This window comes from Symphalangus syndactylus, chromosome 5, assembly GCF_028878055.3.
Source record: "Symphalangus syndactylus isolate Jambi chromosome 5, NHGRI_mSymSyn1-v2.1_pri, whole genome shotgun sequence".
Lineage (NCBI taxonomy): Eukaryota > Metazoa > Chordata > Mammalia > Primates > Hylobatidae > Symphalangus > Symphalangus syndactylus.
In genome coordinates this window covers 13,033,560-13,058,037 of record NC_072427.2, presented here as the reverse complement: position 1 = coordinate 13,058,037, position 24,478 = coordinate 13,033,560, and the positions used below count along the sequence as shown (strand labels likewise).

Below are 24,478 nucleotides of genomic sequence, written 5' to 3'. Positions count from 1 at the left end.
ATAGAAAAAACACCAACTTGGGCTTTGCATTGTTTACTTTTACAAATCCCAATTCAACTCCATTTCGAGCTGTCTAGGGAAGGGAAGAGGCCTCTGATAAGCACAGCTGGAACAGCAGGAAAAGATTCCCCAGCTCTGCTGTTGACATGACTTGCTTTCTTCTATCACCAAGGGGTCTCTAGAAATGATCAGAGAAGTGAGAGGAAGTTTGAATACCAGATATATCTTCAGAATTTCCAGTCAACTCTAAAGATTTGAGTGGAGAGAGATGAACAGCATGATACAGAACCAACAAGCACACAAACCTTCCGAAAGAGACCAGAACTCATGGCCTCTTCTTTACATGTCCACCTGTCCTTCTCTTTCACCTCCTTGCCGAGGCGCCTGTGTCTCATTGACAAACTGAGGATAAAAGGAAAATGAAAGTATTTGGGATCAGAATTATTGATCTTAGATTGGGAAGGATCAGCGAAATCCTCTCATCCAGTATTCTGTTTTTCACGGAATAATCTAAGGGCTACTTAACCCCACGACAGACCGTATTTTATCAGTGATTAATTTTGGTCTAAAGATGATGTGTAGGAAATGTGCCTTGTGGCAAAGGATATCGGTGTATTTTCTTCATGGCCGGGGATATGTGGGGATAGGATCAGAACTTTCTGGATCCTTACACACCATTCTATGTAAAAAAATTATGGAATGAAGAAAAGTTAAAAAAGAAATTGGGGTCCTTACCTTCTCCGTGAGTGAATGCTCCTGGCTGGGCCTAGACACTAATATCATGCGGATATCATGCTTCTATTCATGTTGGGGCCCACAAAACTGTGTCCTGTGATGGGTGGGGTTATAGGTCCCTGGAGCCCAGGGGCTTCAGACAACTTTGGCATTTGATGGGATGTGGTCACGAATGTTCTCTGTGGCCATACAAGAGGAGGAAGCTACCATTGAAAGGAAGGTCATTTGGTGATGAAGCTGGGCATTATCTCCCTTTAGGAGAGGCTCATAAAATGCTGATGGGCTTCTGTCATGAAGAATGCAGGAGTTCCAGGGGCAGGGCCGCTTGACACTCTTATAAATTTGAGGGGAAGGGGGAAAATGTTCTATGAGAATGGGAGCCTAGGTGGGTGGTGCACAAAATGGACATAATTAGTAGGGGAACCTCGGGGGAGGGTTGAAGGGTGGCAGGGGCTGTGGGAAGAAGGCCTCTGGGGAGGGTGTTTGTGGCCATTGTATGGAAAGCCCAGGGTTTCTCAGAACAGGCAGGTGATCTGAGCCTCAGTCTGCACATCAAATGTATCACCCTTGTATTAGTCTGTTCTCATGCTGCTAATAAAGATACACTCAACACTGGGTAATTTATAAAGAAAAAGAAGTTTAATGGACTCACAGTTCCACGTGGCTGGGGAGGCCTCACAATCATGGTGGAAGGTGAAAGACATGTCTTACGTGGCAGCAGGCAAGAGAGAGAATGAGAGCCAAGCAAAAGGGGAAATAATCCCTTATAAAACCATCAGATCTCATGAGACTTATTCACCACCACAAGAACAGTATGGGGGAAACTGCACCCATGATTCAGTTATCTCCCATTGGGTCCCTCTCACAACACATGGGGATTATGGGAGCTACAATTCAAGATGAGAGCTGGGGAGGGACACAGCCAAACCATATCAGCCCTCAAGAGGATTACATATCTGCTAGGGTTCACACATGTTCTCTCCAACATTCAGGAGTTGCCAATGTGATAGTATTGAGAGGTGGGACACTCCGGATGATTAGGCCATGGGGGCTCCTTTTTTCTGAATGGATTAGGTGCCCTTCTACAGAGACTTGACTAAGGGAGTTGGTCACCATTTGCCCTCTTGCCCTTCTGCCTTCTGCCACATGAGGACACAGCATTCCTCCTTCTTGGAGGATGCAGCATTCAAGGTGCCATCTTGGAAGCAGAGAGCAGCCCTCATCAGCCCAGCTGCTGCCTTGATCCAGGACTTCCTAGCCCCCAGAATTGTGAGAAGTAAGTTTCTGTTCTTTATAAATGACCCAGTCTCAGGGATTTTGTTACAGCAGCACAAAACGGACGGAAGCAGTATTCATCCCTCATCTAACTTTCTGACCTAGCCTAACAAAGTTTTGAAGAGGACCCTTCTTATTTCTGGCTGAGGCATGAAGACAATAGGTGTGACACACCAAAGGGACTGCTGTGAGCAAGTTTTGGGGTGGTGGATCGACAACTGGTGTCTCTGAAACCTCTCATCCACATCAGGCATATCAATGAGTCAGCAGAGAGATTTTTTATATTTTTTTAATTCTCTTTTTTTTGAGACAGAGTCTTGCTCTGTCGCCCAGGCTGGAATGCAGTGGCACAATCTCGACTCACTGCAACCTCCGCCTCCAAGGTTCAAGCAATTCTCCTTCCTCAGCCTCATGAGTAGCTGGGATTACAGGCGTCCCCCACCATGGCCGGCTAATTTCTGTATTTTTAGTAGAGATGGGGTTTCACCATGTTGGCCAGGCTGGTCTCCAACTCCTGACGTCAAGTGATCTGCCTGCCTCAGCCTCCCAAAGTGCTGGGATTACAGGTGTGAACCACTGTGCCCAGCCCAGGAGAGAGATTTTGAAGGAAGTGTTTCTGAAAAGAACTTTGGGGCGAACTTTTACTTACATAAAGCAAGGAGTGTGTGTGTGTGTGTGTGTGTATGTGTGGTGTGTGGTGTTGGTTCTTCTTCCTTCACTTCAAGTCAACAAAACCATGTAGAAAACCATATATGTCACTTTTCAGTAAGGGGCATAGTGGGCTGTTGCCTGACTCCTCCTTGAGTGAGGGGTAGAAAATGAGCTAGGCAGGTGTGGATGGACAAGCTGATGGTGGCATGGGGGTGGGGAGGGTGGACACTGATTTGCATGAATGGCACTTGTGGGCAAAGAAGGTGTTTCTATGGACCGGAAGTGGGCCTTGTGTGAAACCCAATGCGAGGTTATCTAGGAACTTGTGAAGGCAAATTAAACTCAATGAAGAAAAGCTGAAGCTGTTGCTGGATTCTTGAGGACTATAGATCAAGTAAGTGGCCACCTAGTAAAGCCAAGTACATGACCAGATAAAAGAAAGTGAGAGACCCTTAGTGACAGTTCAGATGACCATGAAAGTGTCCCATTAGAGAAAACACCAGGTGGAAGCATCAGCCAAACTCAGTACATGAATCCAGCTTCTGACACTGTCAGGTAGGTAAGAATTTTCTTCTCTTAATTCTCCTACTTCATCCAACCAACTCTGGAATGGCCAGCACTGCTTCTACATGCAGAGGGAGAGGCCAACAGGAAAGAAGGAAGGTGCAGAAAACACACTGTTTTCCTGTCTGCTGGTTACTTCCTTGCAGCAGACCCTTGTAAGGGGTGATGGGGACAGGCGTGAATATGAATACAGACTGAAATATACCTTATTAAAACACATTTTAGCTTCTGATATGGGATTGTTTTTGTGACAAAGGGACCACAGGGCTCTGTGTTACTTAAGAGTGACCATAGAAGCCATGAGACTGCTGTCTTTCCTTCATGGGACCTCGCAAAATTACCCCTCATTAAAGGATTAACATGAGAACAAAATCAGGTGAATTTGCGATGGAGTCCAATATCAATTCTTCCCAAACTGACATACATTTTACTGACTTCCAGTCTAGATCCTAGAACTGTGTGTGAACATAGAAATGTCATGACAAGAAAGAAGAAACATAGAAAGGAATACTAGGTTTAACTTACCATTCCAGAGAGAAACATTCGAAACATGTACAGCAACTAAAACAGCATAGTGTCATACTACTGCAAGAATCCAAAGATGGTTTGGTGAACCAATATGCATAGTACAGGAACAGATAATAATCTATATGAGAATCAAGTACATAAGGATAATACAAGAAACCAGAAACAGATTGTTCCATATACAGTGCTGAGACAAATGGTTAATTATTTTGAAAAACATAAATTTAAATCTTTCATAAAATAACTTCCAGATAATTAGTTAAATGTAAATAATAAAGCTATAAAATACTAGAAGAAAAAAACAGGCAAAGGCCCCTCCCCCAAAATTGTTTTCAAACCACTTAAACCATGATAGCAGATACAAAGGAAAAGGGTGGTAAAATTGACTTTATCAAAATACATTTGTCAAACACACTACAGTCAAACTTAAGAACACAGTGATATTTTGGCTTCTGCCAATATGATGAATAAGACACCTAAACTGACTCTTGCTGAAAACAGTTGGATGTACTGGATAAATATATTTAAAAAATTTCTAAACGAATATGAGACAAGATATTAAAGAACAGTAAGGCAAAAATGAAAATGAAAGCAGAGTCTCTGAGAAGTAAGTAGAACTCATTATCTGGCTTTGGACTTGAGGTATTTGGTTAGGTCCTTGCTTGCCTGGTCTCAAATGTTACAGGGTGGCATTCAATGCCCAGCATCCATGTAAGGTGGAGATTGGAATAGGACATCCACTTTATAAAACTGGGACTCTAGTGAGCTACATCAGTTTAAGGGTGGAGTGGAAGACACCCACTTTCACACCTGCAGGGGACTGCAAAGATAACTGTCAGACTTGAGACTTGGAATTGAATTGAGGAGATGGGAATATTCCCTGATAAATTGCAGCAAACTAGCCCTTTTCATTGTTTACTGCTCTCAAACTTGCCACCTGGGAGGTCCACAGAAATCTCAATTTGAGATTGAAATGACTGAGGACTGGTGGTTTCCATCAGGGTCTTCCAGAAGCAAAAACTGATTCCAGTTAGAAGAATTTATCTTCATTCTCAAAGTTCCAGATACAAATGAGCACTTCATAGTAAAACACACACACATATACACACACACACATACACACCCCACACACAAAATAACAAGGTACTTTGAGTGAAGGTCAGCAAACAGAGAAACATCAGATCCTTGAAGACTTCAAATATTAACATTTTCAGACACAAAATAATCTGTTAAATTTCACAATTAACAACCTGAAACTGAGTGAAGAACAGGAAGATTTGTAAAAAGAATCAAACAGACATTCCAGAAATTAAAAATGATTGACATGTAAAACTCAATGATGACATATTTCTACTTTTGATCAAAATTTAGTGACAGGGACCAGATTTTTATACTTTTGCTTTAAACAACTAGAAAGTCAGGCAAAGTACATGAAACAACAGTTTTTAGACATTGGATGCTTGGTAGACAAGAAGTATGATAAGCAAGAGAAGTCAAGTCAGCCCTATGATGGCACCAGCTTGCATCCTAGAGGCAAATTTCAGGATACAAGTTAGGGAGGAGAGACTGAAACTAAGGCTCGTGCCCTTACTGGGTTGAGGAGACAGTGCTCAGATGTAGAGGAGGTCAAATAGAATGTAGCAGGTCCTCAAATAACGTCATTTCACTATTACACCGATGAGGAAAAAAATATCAATTCCTCACTGGGGCCGTTGTCTGTGTGAAGTTTGCATGATCTCATGTCTGTGTTTTCCTCTGGGTACTCTGATTTCCTCCCACATCCCCAAGATGTGCACACTAGGTTGATCGGCATGTCTAAGTTCTCTCAGTCCAAGTGAGTGTGAGTGTGTGAGTGTGCCCTGTGATGAAATGGCATCCTATCCAGGGTTGAGTCTCACCTTGTGCCCTGAGCTGCTGGGATAGGGTTCAGCCACCTAAGATCCTGAACTGAATAATTGGGTAAAGAATTATCTTGCTTGTTTTTATTAATCTGTCTTAAATGTCTGTGTAGCTCACAGTTATTTCAATATTTAATATTAGAAGTGTTTTGGTCTTTATGTAGAAGTTTGGTGATGTTTATGTGACCAGAAATATGCCATAGAAACTTATTTCTTGTTTATGTCAATTAGCCTATGGTAAAATTGGTTTCATGATATGTTGTTTTGCTGAAAGTGGCAATTTCTAAGAAACTTATCATTGATATTAAGTGAGAACTGAGTGTATATGGGACAGAATCCCAGAGAAGAAGAAGGAACAGCTATAAAAAGAGCTCTGGAGATCTGCAGATGGCTTCCCATGATGTTCGGCTAGGTATTGATCTGTGTACGATTGAAAAAAAACAAACACCACGAATGGCCAAGGAAGAACTACTAGAACTACTGGAATGGAGACAGCAGAATAATTCCCAGAGCTCAACAGGGATTGGGATAATTTAGTTACCACTGACCAGAGTCAAAAGCCCTCATGAGACACGAGACATTCAATAGAATCCTCAAAAGTGTATCCCCTTAATAATGATTCTAAGTTAGTTCTGGACTAAAGGCTATTCTGACTCTTCTCTAACAACGTGTAAAAGTAAAACTTGAAAGGATCTAACCGTGAGCCAGAATAAATTGCACACTATTTAAAGAAAACAAAATTGATCACCCAACAATTTAAATTTTACGATGTCTGGCATCCAGTCAAAAATTACCAGGCATGAAAGAAAGTCCATAACCCAAATAAAAATCATTAAATAGAATTGCATCGCCAAATGACAGAGGTGGTAGAAATAGCAAACAAGGACATGAACACAGGTATACTCTACATGTTAAGAATGTAGAAGAAAACGTGAGCGGATTGAGGAGAGAAATAGAAAATATAAGAATGAATTATATGAATGAATTATATTCCTTTTGGTTAAAAAAATAAAAACTGAAAGGAAAAATAATACACTGAATGAGATGACAGGTTAGACACTACAGAAGAAAAGAAGAGTGAACCTGAATATATAGCATCAGAAACTTCTCAAAATAAACAGCCCAAGAGAGGGGAAAAGGCAGTCTAAAATATAACTGGAGGCCCAGAAAGAGAGGTCAGGAAGGGGGATAAACTTTAAAAAGGTAGTATTTCTCATTGTTAATTGCTTAAAGAAAAATAAGTAACAATGTATTTATTGTTAGGCCTATAGAGTATGTCAAAGTTAAAGATGTGACCAAGTTAAAGATGTGACCATAATAGCATAGCATAGAGGATAGATGAAGAAAAAGCATTCTGTTGTAAGGCTGTTACATGATAAGTGATGTGTTATAATGTTATGTAAAGATAATCAATGATAAGTGAAAGATGGGTATTGTAAGCTTTAAAGCAACCAAAAAAGTAAACCAAGGAGGCAAAACTAATAAGCCTAAAGTGAAGATAAAATGAAATGAAAAATTTAAGGCAAAAAGGAAACAAACTGCAGACAGAATAAATATATCATGAACAGCAAGATAAAAGTTTTATATCTAACATATTAATAATATGAGATGGAAGTGATATAAACACACCAATCAAAAGACAGTCAATTTGGATTAACAAAAGTAATGCGCAACTATATGCTGTCTGAGAGAAACACACAATAAATCTGATACAATTAGTTTAAAAGAATTTAAAGATATATTCTGTGTGATCAAACTAGTTGGACTGGCTATGTTTATATCAAAGTAGAATATAGAACAAAGAATGTCACCAGGCATAAAAAGGGCCATTTCATATTGAATAAGTGGTCATCTCATCAGATAACAGCCACAAATGTCCTACTCTCACAATAATTGAATGAACAAGTAGACAGGAAATCAGTAAGGATGTAGAAGACTTTACCAGCTGTAGCAACTAATTTATAAATGCCTCAACTAGACATTTTATAAATCACAAAAACCAGAAAGATACACATTCATTCCAAGTATACAAGGAATATTTATGAATATCTACCATAATACTGAATCAAACAAATCTCAACAAACATAAGATACTAAAATCATACAAAGTATATTCTTTGTCTGCAAAACATGAAACTAGAAGTAAACAAAAAGATGTCTGAAAAAAATTTCCAAACCAAGGAGCAAATCATAGGCAAATCTGAAAAGTTTTGAACTGAATGGAAAAAACATATCAAAACTTAGGGCATAGTTACTGTTAAGAACTGAATTACATCTCCCCAAATTCTTATGTTGAAGTCCTGACTCCTGGTACTTCAGAATGTTACTGTATTTGGAGATGTGCCTTTAAAAGGGTAATTAAATTAGAATGAGGTCATTAGGGTGGGCCCTAATCCAATATGACTGGCATCCTTATAAGAAGAGAAGATTGAGACACAGAAACACACAGAGGGAAGATTCTGTGAAGACACATGGAGAAGACAGCTATCGACCAGCCAAGAAGAGAGACCTGAGACAAAACCAACCCTGCTGACATTTTGATCTTGAACTGCTAACCTCCAGAATTGTGAGAAAATAAATTTTTGTTGTTGAAGTTACCCAGTTTATGCTACCTTGTTATGGCAGACCTAACAAACTAATAACAGTATACATTAGAAAAACAATGATAGGTCTTAAATCAAAGATAGAAGTTTTTGCTTAAAAAATAGAAACAGAAGAACAAAACTCAAAGCAAGTAGAAGAAAGAAACTATTAAAGATAAAAGCAGAATTCAATAGAACAGATAACAGAATAACAGAGAAAAATCAATGAAACCTAAATCTGGTTCTATTAAAAGGTAAATATAATGGACAAGTGTGAAGATTAATAAAATCCAAACCCGCTCTTTGAAATGAATAATGACACTGATAAAACTCTAGCCAAACTTAACAAAAAATAAAAGACAAAAATTAAAACCAATAATAACAGAACAGATACTACAAATAGTAAAAGGATACTAAAGTAATAACTATGAACAACTTTATGCTAATATATTACCTTAGATGAAATGAAGAAATTCTTAGAAAGACACGAACTACCAGAGCTCACGCAAGAAGAAACATAACCTGAATTAACCATATATATGTACTTAACAATTTGAATTCATAGTTAAAATTTTCTCACATAGAAAATTCTAGGCCCAGATGATTTCTCTGATTATTGTAGTAAACATTTAAAAAATACCAATTCTATACAAATCTTTACAGATAATAGAAGAGGAAACACTTCCTGACTCCTTTTATGAGGCAAGCATTACCCTGATAGTAAAAAAACAAAGAAACAAGAACAGAAACAAATGTATTACAAGAAAGTAAACTACAGACTAATGCACCTAATAAATACAGATACAAATATGCTTAACAAATTTTAGGAAATCCAATCCAATGATATACAAGCAGAATAATATACCATGACCAGAGTTCATGCAGAAAATCATGGTTGGTTTACTATTCAAAAACATTATAGTTCATTATATTAACAGACAAAAGAAAGAGTCATTTCAATAGACACTAAAATTTTTTTTGATAAAATTAAACATATATTCATGATAAAAATTCTCAGGACACTGGTAATAGAAGAGAATTTCCTTAACATGGTAAAGGGCATCTATAATAAAAATCCTACAGCTAACATCATACCTAATAGTGACAGGGAGATTGGTAAGTGTATTCATTCTCATTATGACTTTTATTCAGCATTATTCTGGAAGTCCTAGTCAGTACAGGAAGCAAGAAAAAGAAAAGGCATACGGATTGAAAATAATGAAATGAACTCTTTATCCACAGATGACATAATTGTTAATGTAGAAAATCTTAGGGAATTTACAAAGAAATTACTAGAATCAATGAGTGCATTTACGAAATTTTCTTGAAACTAAGTCAACATACAAAATTAAATTTTATTTCTACACACTACCAACACACAATCAGAAGTGGAAATTTAAAAAGTTAAATAGTATCAAAATACTAACTACCTAGAAATGAATTTTTAAAAACATACACAATACCTGTATGCTGAAAATAACAAAATATTACCGAGAGAAATGAAAGGAGAACAAAATAAATGCAAAGACAGACCATGTTCATAGACTGGCAGACTCAATGTTATTAAGATATAAATTTTACAAAATTTGATCTTTATGTTATTGCAACCCTAATCAACATCTCTGCAAACTTTTGACAACAACAAAAAGAAATGGAAAAAATAATTCTAAAGTTTGTATGGAAATTAAAAACACGTAAAATAGACAAAACAGTTTTGAAAAAAAAACTGGAAAGACTTTCACAATCTAATTAAAGCCTTATTATAAATCTTTAATAGTTAATACAGTGTAATTTTGGCATAAGGATAAACATACGGATCAATAAAACACAATAGAGAATTTAGAAATAGACTCACTTGCATTTGGCCAGTTAATATTTTTACAAAGATGCCAAGATAATTTAATGGAGAAAGGACCAATTTTCCAACAACTCTTACTTTAATCATGGGATTTCTGTGTGTAAAAAAGTGAATCTTGGTTCTTATCACATATTATATACAAAATGAACTCAAAATAAAAAACAGATCTAAATTTAAGAGGTAAAACTACAAAACTTCTAGAAAAAAACATAGAAGATTTTTGTACGCATGTGTGGGTGTGGCCTGGCTTAAATAAAGATTTCATGATTTAGACACAAAAAACAAAACCGTAAAAGAAAAATTGAAAATTTACACTCCATCAAAATTAAAAATTTTTGTTTCTAAATAGGCACAGGCAAGTGAAAAGGCAGGAAATAGACTGGGAGAAAATAAATGCAAAGAAGATATCTGATAAAGTCATTGTATCTAGAATATATAGCGTTGTCATCCAATAAGAAGAAGATAAACAATCAGATTTAAAAATGGACAAAAGTTTTGAATACGTATTTCACCAAAGAAGATGTACAGTTGGTGAATAAGCACATGAAAAGATACTCAACATCATTAACATTAGAGAATTGCAAAACCAAACCATAAGGAGAAATATAATTGCACATTTGTTAGAATGAGTAAAATTAAAATGATTGATTATAGCAATGTTGGTGAGGATATATAGCAACTGGAATTCTTATACATGACTGGTGAGAATGCAAAATGGTACAGACACTTTGGAAAACAGATTATTTACCCAACAGAAATTAAAATGTGGATTTACACAAACACTTGTACTCGAATGTTCATAGTAGCTATTTTCATTATAGCTAAAACCTACAAGCAACCCAAATGTGCATCAACTGGTGAATGACTAAATATATTGCAGTATAACCATAAATGGAATACTCCTCGTCACCCGGAAGGAGGAACTACTAATACCAAATAACATGGGTGAATCTCAAAAGCATTTTGCTAAGTAAAATAATATGAACACAAAAGAATATATAGTGTATGGTTCACTGTATGTGAAATTCTAGTAAAGGCAAAATTAGTGACAGCAGGTCAGTGTTTTTTAAGGGTCAGGGGTGAAGTAGGGGATTAATTGCAAAGGGCCACAGTGGGACTTTTTGGTGGTTATAGACATATTCTATCTCATGATTGAGGTTGTGGTTATACAACTGTGTACATTTGTCAAAACTTGTTGAAACATACACATAAAATTGGTGAGTCTTATTGTGTGTAAATTATACCTCACTGATGCTAATTAAAAATTTTATAGGTTAAATAGCATCAAACTTATCTGAAGGAATAATTTGGTGCACTAGAGCATTGATCTAAATAAATTATCCAGAACAGTTCAAGGAAGGAGATTTTTTTTTTAAAAGAGAGATTAACATATATATCTTACATGTATATATGTATATATACACACAAACACACACATAGGATAGAAATTTTCCAGTATGTGTCTCATTCATTCACATTTCAGAAGGAGAAAAGACAAAAATTAGGGGAGTAGCGACATTTGAATACCAAATTGTTCATAACGTTTGAAAACTGAAAGACATCTATCCCCAGACTTGAGAAGCCAAATGAATATTGAGCATAAGAAAATAAATCCACACCTAAAAAATCTTAGCAAAATGGAATATTAACAAAGATAAGAGATCTTAAGCATGTGATGGTGGCTCATGCCAGTAATCCCAGTTCTTTGGGAGGCTGAGGCTTCAGTCCAGGAGTTAGAGACCAGCCTGGGCAATATAGACCCTGTTTCTATAAAAAATTTAAAAAATTAGCTAGGCGCAGTGGTACACTTCTGTAGTCCCAGTTAGCATCAGGAGGCTGAGGTGGGAGTATTGCTTGAGTCCAGGAATTTGAGATTGTATAGGGCTATGATTGTGCCACTGCGCTCCAACCTGGGCGACAGAGCGAGAGACCCTGTCTCCAAAAAAAAAAAAAAAAAAAGCATGTGACAATAGATTGACTATCTTGAAAGGAATGACAATCAGATTTACGACTACTTCTTTTTTTTTTTTCCTTCAACTTTTATTTCAAGTTCCCGGATACATGTGCAGGATGTGCAGGTTTGTTGCATAGGTAAACGTGTGCCATGGTGGTTTGCTACACAGATCAACCCATCACCTAGGTATTACACCTAGCATCCCTTTGCTTTTCTTCCTAATGCTCTCCCTTCCCTCACCCACTCCCCCAGCAGGCCCCAGTGTGTGTTTTTCCCGACCCCATGTCCATGTGTTCTCATCACTCAGCTCCCACTTATAAGTGAGAACATGTGGTGTTTTGTTTTCTGTTCCTGTATTAATAACTACTTTTTAAGAATAACAATAAAAGATTAAAGATTGTGGTCTACAAAAAAAAACAGTTGTCAACCCAGAATTTCATACCTAGCAAAAATATCTTTCATAAATGGGGGCAAATTAAAGATGTTTTCATACAAACATAGAATGTGGGGTTTTTTTCCCTCTTGGACCTTTCCTAAAGTAAAATCTCAGGAATATAACTTAGGCAGATAGAAAGTGATTCCAGGTGGAAGCTTTGAGACATAAGAACAAATTAAGAGTTTTAAAATATGTGAGGTAATGGCCAGGCACGGTGGCTCATGCCTGTAATCTCAGCACTTTGGGAGGCTGAGGCGGGCGGATCATGAGGTCAGGAGATTGAGACCATCCTGGCTAACACGGTGAAACCCCGTCTCTACTAAAAATACAAAAAATTAGCTGGGTGTGGTGGCGGGCACCTGTAGTCCCAGCTACTCTGGAGGCTGAGGCAGGAGAATGGCATGAACCCGGGAGTCAGGGCTTGCAGTGAGCCGAGATGGCACCACTGCACTCCAGCCTGGGTGACAGAGCAAGATTCCGTCTCAACAACAAAATATATATATATATATATATATATATATATATATATATATATATATATAAACAAGCTTCAACTATATAAGAAAATAATAATACCTTATGGGATTAAAAATAGAAAATACTAAAATACTCTACAATAATGGCAGAGAAGCAGTTGAGTGAGAAATTCTTGCATGTGTGCCCCAGGAGACATAAAGAAGGATGTTCACAGCTGTGGTATTTGTAATAACAAAAGTTGAAAATAACTAATGTCCACCAATAATAGAACGAATAAGTATGTATAGTGATACAATGGCATATTTCACAGCATGAATTATAGCTACTTGCAACAACCTGGTTGAACTCCAGGAAAATAATGTTGAGTTTAAAAAAGAAAGTGATAAAAGAATACCTCACATTATTAAAAGTTAAAAACATGCAAAATGAAACAACATATTTATGCATATAAGCAATTTGGTGAAATGAAACAGAAAAACAAAATTTAGGAGAATGGTTACCTTTGCTGAAGAAAGAATAGATAGTATTTCAGGGTGATGAAAAGGGATTTCAGAGACAATGTTTGTTTATTTTCTTAAACTGGGAGGTGGGTACATGGGTGTTAATTATTTGAGGATTCTTTATATCTTACATGTACTTATATACATATATATTCTATTATCTTAATCAAATTCTAATTAAACTATTTTACTCAATAAGCACCTGGGTGTCGTGGGCACTCAGATGCAGTTTCCACTGTCCTCAGTTACCAGATGAGATGTGTTTTGGTTTGAGGCTAATGAAAAGATCATGTGAGTACAAGCCACATCAGTACATGCATGAAAAGCCACTGGCATGGGTTGGCAGGGATGGCAGAGGGTAGGGGAAATGGCTTGGAGTCTCCCCTCAGTTTAAATACTATTCTGGTATATAACCTTTATAAAAGTAAGTGATTGGTTCTCGTTCTGTAGTGGAGCTCAGGTCAATAAAATGAAAGTGACTCTCTGGACAATCCTACAAGCCAAGTGTTGTGAGTGAGCTCAGAACATTCTTGGATCAGAAATGAGTACATGGGAGGCCCTGAAAACCCCTCATCTATTTCAGGGATGATTTTGCCAACACCTAGGTGTTCTCCAGTCAGGGTTCTCTAGAGAAACAGAACCAATAGGATCAATAAGATATATTTAGGAATTGGCTTGTGCAGTCATGAAGGCTGAGAAGTCTCAAAATCTGCCATCCACAAGCAGAAAAACCAGGAAGGCCCATAGTATAATTCAATCCACGTTTGAGCCAGGGGAACCAACATCTTAAGTCCCAGTCTGCGTCCATCATCAGGAGAAGATGGAAGTCCCAAATGGAACAGGAAGCAGACTTGCCATCCTCTGCCTCTTTGTTCTGTTTAGGTTCTCGACTCACATTGGCAAGAGTGAGTCTACCAAGAGTGAGTCTACTCAGTCTACCAATTTAAATGCTAATCTCTTCTGGAAACACTCTCACAGACACACCCAATAATAATGTTTTACTACCTTCTGGATATCCCTTGGCTCAGTCAAGTGGACACGTAAAATTAATCATCACACTGACTAAGGGTCAAACTGCCCCAAAGAAACTGGTACGGTGATTCACAGTCCAGCTGCTAATCTTTTCTGTTCAGTCCCACCCTCTTGCCATAGCTTTTATGTCACGTTTCCCAGGTATTTTATTATAATTTCCATTAAATTTTTCAATAAAATTAAACACATAAAAATGAACATACAGTTGTCCCATGATATCCTCAGGGGATTGGTTCCAGGACCCCCATGGAGGCCAAAATCCACAGATGCTCAAGTCCCAGATATAAAATGGTGTAGTATTTGCATAGAACCTGTAAAATCCACCCGTATACTTTAAACCATCTCTAGATTACTTATAGTACCTAATACAATGTAAATGCTCTGTAAATAGTTGTTAGATTATATTTTAAATTTTGTATTATTCTTTGTGGTTGTATTGTTATTTTTAATTTATTTTGAATATTTTTGAGCAGTGATTGGTCAAATCTGCAGATGCGGAACCCATGGATAGAGAGAGCCAACTGCACTAACACACTACCGACCATGACGCCCAGAATATCCAATAAGAAGTGGGAATCCCCCCCACATACATTTTGTGACTATCCTCCTTCACAAACCTTTCGAAATCCCCTAATTAATCAAGGTATTCTATTCCGTTTCTTCCTTCTTTACCCATGACCTCTTATAGCCTTTTATAGGTACTGAGAGATTCATTGATCTATGTATATCATTTCTTTAGAATCAAATTTACTTTCTCTTTGGCCAAACAATCCCCATTAGTATTAGGTTAATTGAGGGCCTTAAGTCATTTATCCTAAATATTTTTAATCCAGAGGATCATCATACACGTAAGTTCTGTTTTTATTTAATTCTATAACGGAACCTACAAACCCTTTATTATATAACTCTAATAGAAAGATTAATGTCTAGCATATCACACGCATCAATAAATATTACAGAATCAGTTTCCATTTGCATCTTTTTGCCATATAACATATATTTCCTGTAAATGGAGTTTACAGATCATTTTTAAGAAGTTCCAGATTCCATCTGGTGTATGGGCTTAGTCATAGCCTGGCCACAGGAACCCAGTTTCCAAGGACAGAGGTACCCTGATATCCTTGTGGAGCATCATCCACCTGTCTCCCTGGGTGTGAAATGATGATGGCCTTTAATCAGTCCAATCCCAAGCAGCTGTATCTTAGGAACATTTAGCCCTCCATCCACAGCACCCTAGCCATGAGAAAATAACAATAAAGACCACAATTTAGGTTTGCCATAGTGGTCGCACAAAATCACCCCTTCCCTCCAGTACATGCGACCATATTGGTGAAATTAACACATTTATAAATTCTTTCTGGGCGAGGACACATGCCCTCTAACAATGTTGTTGCCCATTAATTTGGTCACCCAGTCCATTTGGGAATTGCATCATTGGCTTTCCAGGCCACCTGCCAGCTGTGGTCAGTTTATGGGAAGAGAACTCCTTTGCAATTCCAATGTGGGTAAGCAAATCATTTTCGAAGTGGTAGCAAGCCCTAAGAAAGCTATTTCCACTTGACTAAGCACACACGGTCAATTTCCCAAGGCCTCTGAGTCTGTTGTCTTTTTTGTTTTCACCTTTCCATTATTTATAGCTCTTCCTTTTCTTTTTCTTATTTTATTACATTGGTCAGGACCACCAGCATTATGTTGAATCAGAGCAATAAACGATAACAGGTACAACTATCTTATCTCAACTTCAGTGGAAATATTGCTAAGATTTTAACACTAAGTAATTTTAAACATTTAAAATATTGATAAGGTTTTAGCATTATGTCATTAAGTAACCTTAATTTAGCATTAAGGTTTTACCTGCTACATATTTATGGCAATAATAGTACTTATTGAGTACTGACTAAATGATAGTATTGTAAGAATTTTATTTGCATTATCCATTTCTTATGATACCCATTTTCCAGATGATGAAACTGAATTACAGAGAGGTTAGGGAACTTGACCGTGGCATTAACATCTAGTAGAGATTCAGTTGCAGGAATGCTTACTTCAGAGTTCAAGTGTTTAATTATTTTGCAATATTGCCAGTAGGTCGATGCCCTCAAGTTAGAAGAGTTCCTTTTACCTCTAGTTTTCAAAGCATAAGCTGCACTAAAAGATGAACATGTACATCAGAAGTGGGTGTTATACCTTATCGAATGCTCTTCTACAAGTTTTAGATGGTTATATGATTTTTGTCATTTATTATGTTAATAAATTGAATTGTGTTAATATATAGAATTACAGTGAAAAATTTTCTAACGTTGAACCATTCTTGCATTACCAGGAGAAACCTTACTTATTTATTACTATTTTATCCTTTTAATGTACTGCTGGCTTAGATAAGACATTTTGCTTTATTAAATGCAAGCAGTCTTTGCTTTTCCAGGCACCACAATAACTGAAATTTGTGCATATTAGAACAATGTCTTCACTTTGCACAGTTCTAATAAGCACAAGTTACAGTTAGATCACTACTATGCACAACATAAACTGCCTGTAGTTTGGACTTTTTTTCTTCTTTTCCTCATGGTATTTTAGTAAGGGGCTAACCCTAACTAAATTGCCAAATAATAATTTTTGATTTGAATTTATCTTGTTGGTATTCCACTATAGACCAGGGAATCCTTGTCTTAAACCCAATGTACTCAATGATTTAACAGCTGTGTTGTTTTTAAAGTTCTTTTCATATCCTAATATTTCATATTTCTCTGTACTTTCTGTCTCTGAAGGAATTTCTTGCCATTTTTTTGGTTGGTTTGGGACCTTTCCAGGATTATAGAAAGAATGGATTTCAAAAACCAAGTTTCTACTTTTTCTGTTGCAAACTGTCCAGGAAGCTAATGTTTATAATATTTCCCTCTCTTGATCTTTTCATTCCTCAAACCTGGGTTAGATTTGAGGTCAGGGCCAGGCGCGGTGGCTCACGCTTGTAATCCCAGCACTTTGGGAGGCCGAGGCGGGCAGATCCCGAGGTCAGGAGATCGAGACCACGGTGAAATCCCGTCTCTACTAAAAATACAAACAATTAGCCGGGCGTGGTGGCGGGCGCCTGTAGTCCCAGCTCCTCGGAGAGGCTGAGGCAGGAGAATGGCGTGAACCCGGGAGGCGGAGGTTGCAGTGAGCCGAGATTGCGCCACTGCGCTCCAGCCTGGGCGACAGAGCGAGACTCCGTCTCAAAAATAAATAAATAAATAAAAATAAAATAAAAAATAAAAAAATAAGATTTGAGGTCAGGACCGTTGTCCTATTGAGGAAAAGGCTGTTTCTAAGGGTGTCACCTCTACCGCCAGCCTCAGGGCTCTGCAACCAGGTCCACAGGTGTTCCCACACCCATGTTACAAGCTGAAATGTGAGTTTGACAGCCTTGGTTGCTCTGTCTGTCACGGTGAGCACAAAATACGTACTCTTTGCTAGAGGTGAGATTACTTGGCCAAATGACCACCAAATTTTCTGTACACCAAAGAATACTTCTCCTTTCACTTTCTTCATTTTGAACAACTCTGATTCCCTAGACTCATCCCCACTGACATTTTTGCTTGTTTTTTAATATGGCATTGGTAGAATACCTATTTTACATGAGTGAATTTCTCGGTAAACCAATTCATTCCCTTAAAAACAAAACATCTTAATTTTGTTAATGAAAGTCTGTGTCAAATGTGTTTTGTAAATTTTTCTGCCTAAAAAGGAAATTATATCTTGTGTAAGAGAATAGGATGTAACATAATTTGATATTTTATTGATAATGCTAAGTCATTATAATAGATATTAGTTAATGTCTTGTGCTGAAACTCAAACAGAGAGAGTCTTTCCGAGCCCCTTAAGTTTTAGGGTTTTGCCCTTCTGCAGATGACCCCAGGCTGCTGTGCCTTTCTAGTCTGCTGCTATATAGACTTTTTTTGCTTTTCTTCTGATACATTAGGCTGTTAGAAAATATATAGCAGCTTTCCTGCCTCTTTATATTAATATAGTTTACTGCATTTTGTGTGTTTTGATTGGAAAACAAGAAAATGTGTTAGGATTATGTGTAAACTAAGAGCAAATAGATTGTGAAGGAGGACCTATTTTTTCTCACCCAAAACAAGGGAATTATATTAGATTTTCTCTCAGATCTTTTTCCTCACCTCTAAAATTTCCTCACCTCTAAAATGGGAACGATAATGATATTTACCACTTCATACTCGTGTCTTGAAATATATATATTTATGTATGTATGTGTATAAATATGTATGTATGTATGTGTGTGTGTGTACACACACACATACATACATAGGTTTATATATATATATATATATATATATATATATATATATATATGGGTTTTTCTTGTGGTTTTTTTTTTTTTTTTTTGCTTATTTTGTCACCTAGGCTGGGGTGCGGTGGTATGGCCTTGGCTAACTGCAGCCTCAATCTTCTGGGCTCAAGGATCCTCCCATCTCAGCCTCCAGGGCAAGTTGGGACCACAGGCACGTGCCACCACGCCCGGCTAATTTTTGTATTTTTAGTAGAGATGGGGTTTCACCATGTTGGCCAGGCTGGTCTTGAACTCCTGACCTCAAGTCATCCACCTGTCTCAGCCTCCCAAAGTGCTGGGATTACAGGTGTGAGCCAACATGCCCGGCCTGTTTTGAAATATTAAAAGTTAGACGGTTCAGCAAGGGTGAAATAAAATCAGTAATTCTTTGGGAGGTAAAATTGACAGGGCTTGGTGACTGCTGCACATGGCAGTGAAGAAGGGAGATTTCCAGGCCAGTGCAGGGTTTTCAGGTGGGCTTTTGAGTAAATGGGGAGAGAGGACTCACAGGCACTATGTGGATTCCCTAAGGTGATCTACAGGAAGGACCAGGCACACAGTAGGGCTCTGTGTTTTCTCAGTCTTCTGCCTTCATTTGGATTCCCAGCACTCAGAGTCTTTTTTGAAGCATCCCAGATTCAACTGGTGGAGATGTCAGTGTTATCTCAAACCCCTCCTTCCCCAGCATTTCAACCCATCTCCTAGGAACCAAGAAAATGCAGTTACCCACAGGTCCCTTGGCTATGTCTCCCAGCTCGCCCAGAGCTAACAGCGCTATCTTCTTCACTGGGAGAGATGTCCTAATTCAGACCGGGAAGGCTGCTTCACATTAGCAGATGCTGACTGCGGGTGGGTGAGTGCCTGACCCTCAGGCACTGACACTGCTCTAAGTGGGAGACAGGTCCAGCTAGGAGAGGGAAACTCAGTCACAGCGCAGGAGGGACAGAAGGCTTTTAGTAAAAGTGCCAGTCACCAGGGGTTGCTGATACCATCGCACACCAGGTCTGGTTACAGCTCCCTGCCTCCCTACAGAAGCCAGCAGCGGAGATGGATAAGGGGATGAGGGCAGATCCCTGAATGAGTGGGAGGGGGGTGGCTGGGAGGACAGGGAGGTGGAGGGAGGGAGGCGGAGGGAGGGAGGGAGGCGGAGGGAGGGAGGGAGGCGGAGGGAGGGAGGGAGGCGGAGGGAGGGAGGGAGGCGGAGGGAGGGAGGGAGGCGGAGGGAGGGAGGGAGGGAGGGAGGAGAAGTGAAGGGGCAGCATGATGATTCCAGTGAAAGCTCTTACTCTCCAGATGAAAAGCATTTTGTAGTTTTGCCTTAAATCATTCCCTTAACCATAGAGATGGAGATCACTTTCTTTAAGAAAATTGGTAGCAGCTGCAAAAAGGAGCACTATCTTTTGTTTTTTTTCTGTTTTTTTTTTTGTGTTTTTTTTTTTTGAGATGGAGTCTGGCTTTTGTTGTCCAGGCTGGAGTGCAGTGGCATGATCTCAGCTCACTGCAACCTCTGTCTCCTGGGTTCAAGTAATTCTCCTGCCTCAGCCTCCCGAGTAGCTGGGACTACAGGCGCGCCCCACCACGCCCAGCTAATTTTTGTATTTTTAGTAGAGATGGGGTTTCACCATGTTGGCCGGGATGGTCTCAATCTCCTGACCTCGTGATCTGCCCGCCTTGGCCTCCCAAAGTGCTGGGATTACAGGCATGAGCCACTACACCCAGCCAAAGAGCACTATCTTTTAAGAACATAAAGTTCTGTGTTTCTCCAAGGGCAGAAGACCATGCCAACTTTTGTGGCACACAGCCCTTCTTATCTGCACCAGTTGCTACCACTTGGCTTGCAGTTGCTTCTCCTTCCTTCACCAGCAATTGGTTACTGACAGCATATTGTAGCCAAACCCTGAGCTCCAGGGACTGCCCCTACAAGGAATGAAGCACCCAGCAGGACAGAGGAGCTTCTGACCTTGCAAAGCCAATGTGAGGGTGCTGCCTTGCATTTAAAGCTAGTGGTATTCTTCCTTGTGCTCATCTGGCCATTCTATTTGGTTAGTGTGTTTCACTAATGAATTGAGGGCAAGGAGCTGAGCCACACATGGTCAATTATCACTTTCTTGTATGGTCACAGATAGCATATGCCAAACCTGGTTTCAAACCCTTCTCCCGTTGGTTACAAAGGAGATGGGCCACGCAATTCTGACTGCATCAGTTTAATTCCAATCATTACTGTCCAATTAAAGCAAATCGCTTGTTACTGGCCATGATGTCACCTTTACCAAAAGAGGAAGACTTTTTTTTTTTAAATAGAGCATTTTCTGTAGGCCTGGTGCTAATTAAATGCTTTGCATGCATTTCTCACTGGTCCTTATAATCCCTCCAGATAGGTATTGCTTTCATACCTCCATTTTACAGATAAGGAAACTGAGGTCTGAAGAGATGAAGTCACAGACATAAGGTAACAACCTAACAGAGTACGTGTAAGATGATCTATGCTTTGGGACTTGACTCCCAAGCCTCTTGACGTAACTTAAAGGTGTCATCTAGTTAGTATCTGGTATCTGCCACCACCCATGGCAGCTCACAACTGTCTTTTTTCATTCTCTCACCTTACTGAAGAGGCCCAGCTGTTTATTAGTGCTGGGAACAAAAATGTGTAAGAGGAAGGCTCTGCACTAGAGCACTGGAAGCTCTGGTAGGAATGCTGACTGCCAGGAAGGTGGGGCTGAGTGGCTCCAAGGAGCCTTTTAGAGAGAAGGCACAGCACGGCGAAAGTCATGGATCCAGGGATGGGGGATTCTTCCTGGTGGGGTCTGGGGTAGGCTGCCTGGAGTCAAATCAGAGAGGGCCCTCCTTCCTGAAAGTTGAGTTTTGACTTTCATAAGAGCTCAGGGGTTATAGGCAGGGAAATGACTAGATCACATCAGTGTTTAAGAAATACGTTTCACTGTTTCCTTCCTCACTACGTAGGCCCTTTCATTTCCAGACATGTCTGTGAGAAGTCCTTAACTCCTACTATAATCTGTTCCCAGAGGATTTTTTTTTTCCTCCTTGGTCTTTTAAGTTGGCTGTTTCCTCCAAGGATAGAAGGCAATCCCCTGGTAGCTTCAAGACCTGTGCAGGGGACGCCTTGCCCAAGGAGCAAGAACCTGGATAAACACTGGGCCGACCGTCGCCTCCAGGTCTGATAAGCACAGATGTTTTCTGAAGAGTTCCGGGCCGTACCTTGTGGCACCTGAACCATGCTCTGTTTTCCTTGCGGGAGGCTTTTCTTTTTCAGTCACCATTTAAAACATGCTTTCTACCTGTTCAGAAAATCTAGTTCAGGTCCATGAAGACCCTTGGGATGAAATCTCAGTGCCCAGCCTGGAGATTGGGCCACATGGTTTGTACTAGACACACCATTATAATTATGCGTCAGAGTCATTGGTAGAGCCTTGGGAATTTTCTCCGTATGTCCCATTAAGTTTGGGAGTCACCAGGGCCCTAATGACACTGGGAAATTATGAAACATCATATGGAATTTTTACAGTCATTTATTGTCCTCTTGCTGTCCTCCTCAGTGCGTGCAGCCTCAGGGACTCAGAGTCAGTCTCACTCGGAGTTTCTCAACCATGACACTACTGGCATGTGGAGCTGGCTGACTCTTTGTTGTGAGGGGTCGTGCCGTGTGTTGTAGGATATTTAACAGCATCCCTTGTCTCTACTCACTCAATAGTAGTAGCACCCCAGATATGACCATGAAAAGTATATCCAGGCATTGCCAAAGCCGCCTGGGTGGGGGACGGGTGTGTGAAATTTTCCCTTTGAGAACCACTAGTCTCACCTACATTCTAATCCTAGCTTCTCTTTTTTTTTTGAGACGGAGTCTCGCTCTGTTGCCCAGGCTCTGGAGTGCAGTGGTGCAATCTAGGCTCACTGCCAGCTCCGCCTCCTGGGTTCATGCCATTCTCCTGCCTCAGCCTCCTGAGTAGCTGGGACTACAGGTGCCCACCACCACGCCTGGCTAATTTTTTGTATTTTTAGTAGAGACGGGGTTTCACCGTGTTAGCCAGGATGGTCTCGATCTCCTGACCTCGTGATCTGCCCTCCTCGGCCTCCCAAAGTGCTGGGATTACAAGCGTGAGCCACCGCACCCGGCCAATCCTAGCTTCTTTACTTCTAAGTTGCATGGCCTTTGGTAAGTTGCTGAAACTCCAAGAGTCTTAGTTTACTAATTCGAAAAATGGGCATCCTTGTATTTACCTTTAGAGGCTGTTGTCAGATGCTGACTGCTTCATTTAATCTGCAGAAAACTTGAGTCCACCTTCCCTACACCCTGTCCAATATTCCATGGGGTGGGAATCCTTTCCACCTTGCGAATGGATATAGATTTCCTCTGAGGCCTAACCAAAATGAAACTGCCAAGCTGAGTGACATAGAGGTGCAAAGGGATGGATTCCCTCTTTGACTGGCAGATAATTTGCTGGGAGCATCAGCTTTTTGTGCTTCGGTAACTGAGCATCCCATTCGAGGCATGCAGCTCCCGAGCTGCCCACTGGACTCAGCGATGGAGCGCTTGGGTCTGGTTTAAGTGGATTTGAGTATTCCAAGTTGCTGGCCATCCTCATTCTTTCTTGCCTACTTTCCACATACTCTGCACTAGAAGTGTTTGTCTGTTTGTTTTTTCAACCTTGCTCTCTCTGTCCTTGTTTCTCTCCCTACCTGGCTCACACAGTGCACAAACAGTTAAGGGCACTTCGCTTAGCTGCCTCCACATCCCTGTAGACTACCCTGGAAGGACTGAATGAAATTGATAGTACTAACATTACATCACTCAAATCCCCAAAGCAAGTGTAGCTGGGCGGATAGAAGGAATGACCCTAGAGAAAACAGCTGTCAAGGGCAGCTATTGGCTTATCTTTCATGGAAAGAGAGACATGATGAATTCTAAATGAAGAGGAACCAGAGGCAGAGCGGTGTATGGTCCGGCAAGGCCGCCACACGCAAGCTGTCACTTGGGAAGTACTGAGGGCTGTCTCATGTGTACGGGGTCCTGGGCCGGTCCTTCTGGCCTGGCCATGTGTGAGGAAGGGTGTTTTTGTGCTTTGGAGATGAACACTGCTTAAAGGTTGGGAGCCTGCTCTCAAGGGAGTGCTGACACTCTGCCAGTTCAGTCTGTCTGCAGGACTGTGGGCTGCATATAGGTGGGGGCTGTGTGCAGGCAGGGGCCCTGCCTGGGGATCAGTTTCATAGGACCTGGCCCCAGAGAACCATGCAGGCCTCTTCTGCTTCCTTTTACTTTAATACCCTTGTTTACCCTCCGCTGTGTGTTTTTATTTCTCCGAGAACAGCCATCAATTGGGGCTTTCTAAGGGAGGCAGCACATTTTCATAGAAAGAGATTGAACTTGGGGAGAAGCTGACCCACACTTGAAACTTGTCTTATTTACCTCTAAAATATGTTACCCTCAGCAAGTTACTTTATTTCTTGGAGACTCAGTTTTTTTAATCTTTAAAATGGGGGCAAAATAACACTTACCTGTTAGAGTTTTTTTAAGAATTAGATGCAATGCACACGGAGAGTCTAGCCCAGTAGGTGGCTTGTATTATTACTTATTAGTGACAACTAAGGCTCAAAGCATTGAAAGAACTTTTGGATGTAGTCACTGAGCCAGGAAGTGGTGAAGCA

At 39.9% G+C, this 24,478-nt stretch overlaps 1 long non-coding RNA gene across 1 annotated transcript; it reads right to left on the bottom strand.

Annotated features, from left to right (window-relative positions):
* Positions 1–76: 76 nt before the first annotated feature.
* On the bottom strand, positions 77–24,478 carry LOC134736763 (uncharacterized). Its single transcript, XR_010120998.1, has 3 exons — positions 24,329–24,478; positions 306–402; positions 77–178 (listed from the first exon to the last, which is right to left on the bottom strand). It is a non-coding gene; the product is annotated as an uncharacterized lncRNA (long non-coding RNA).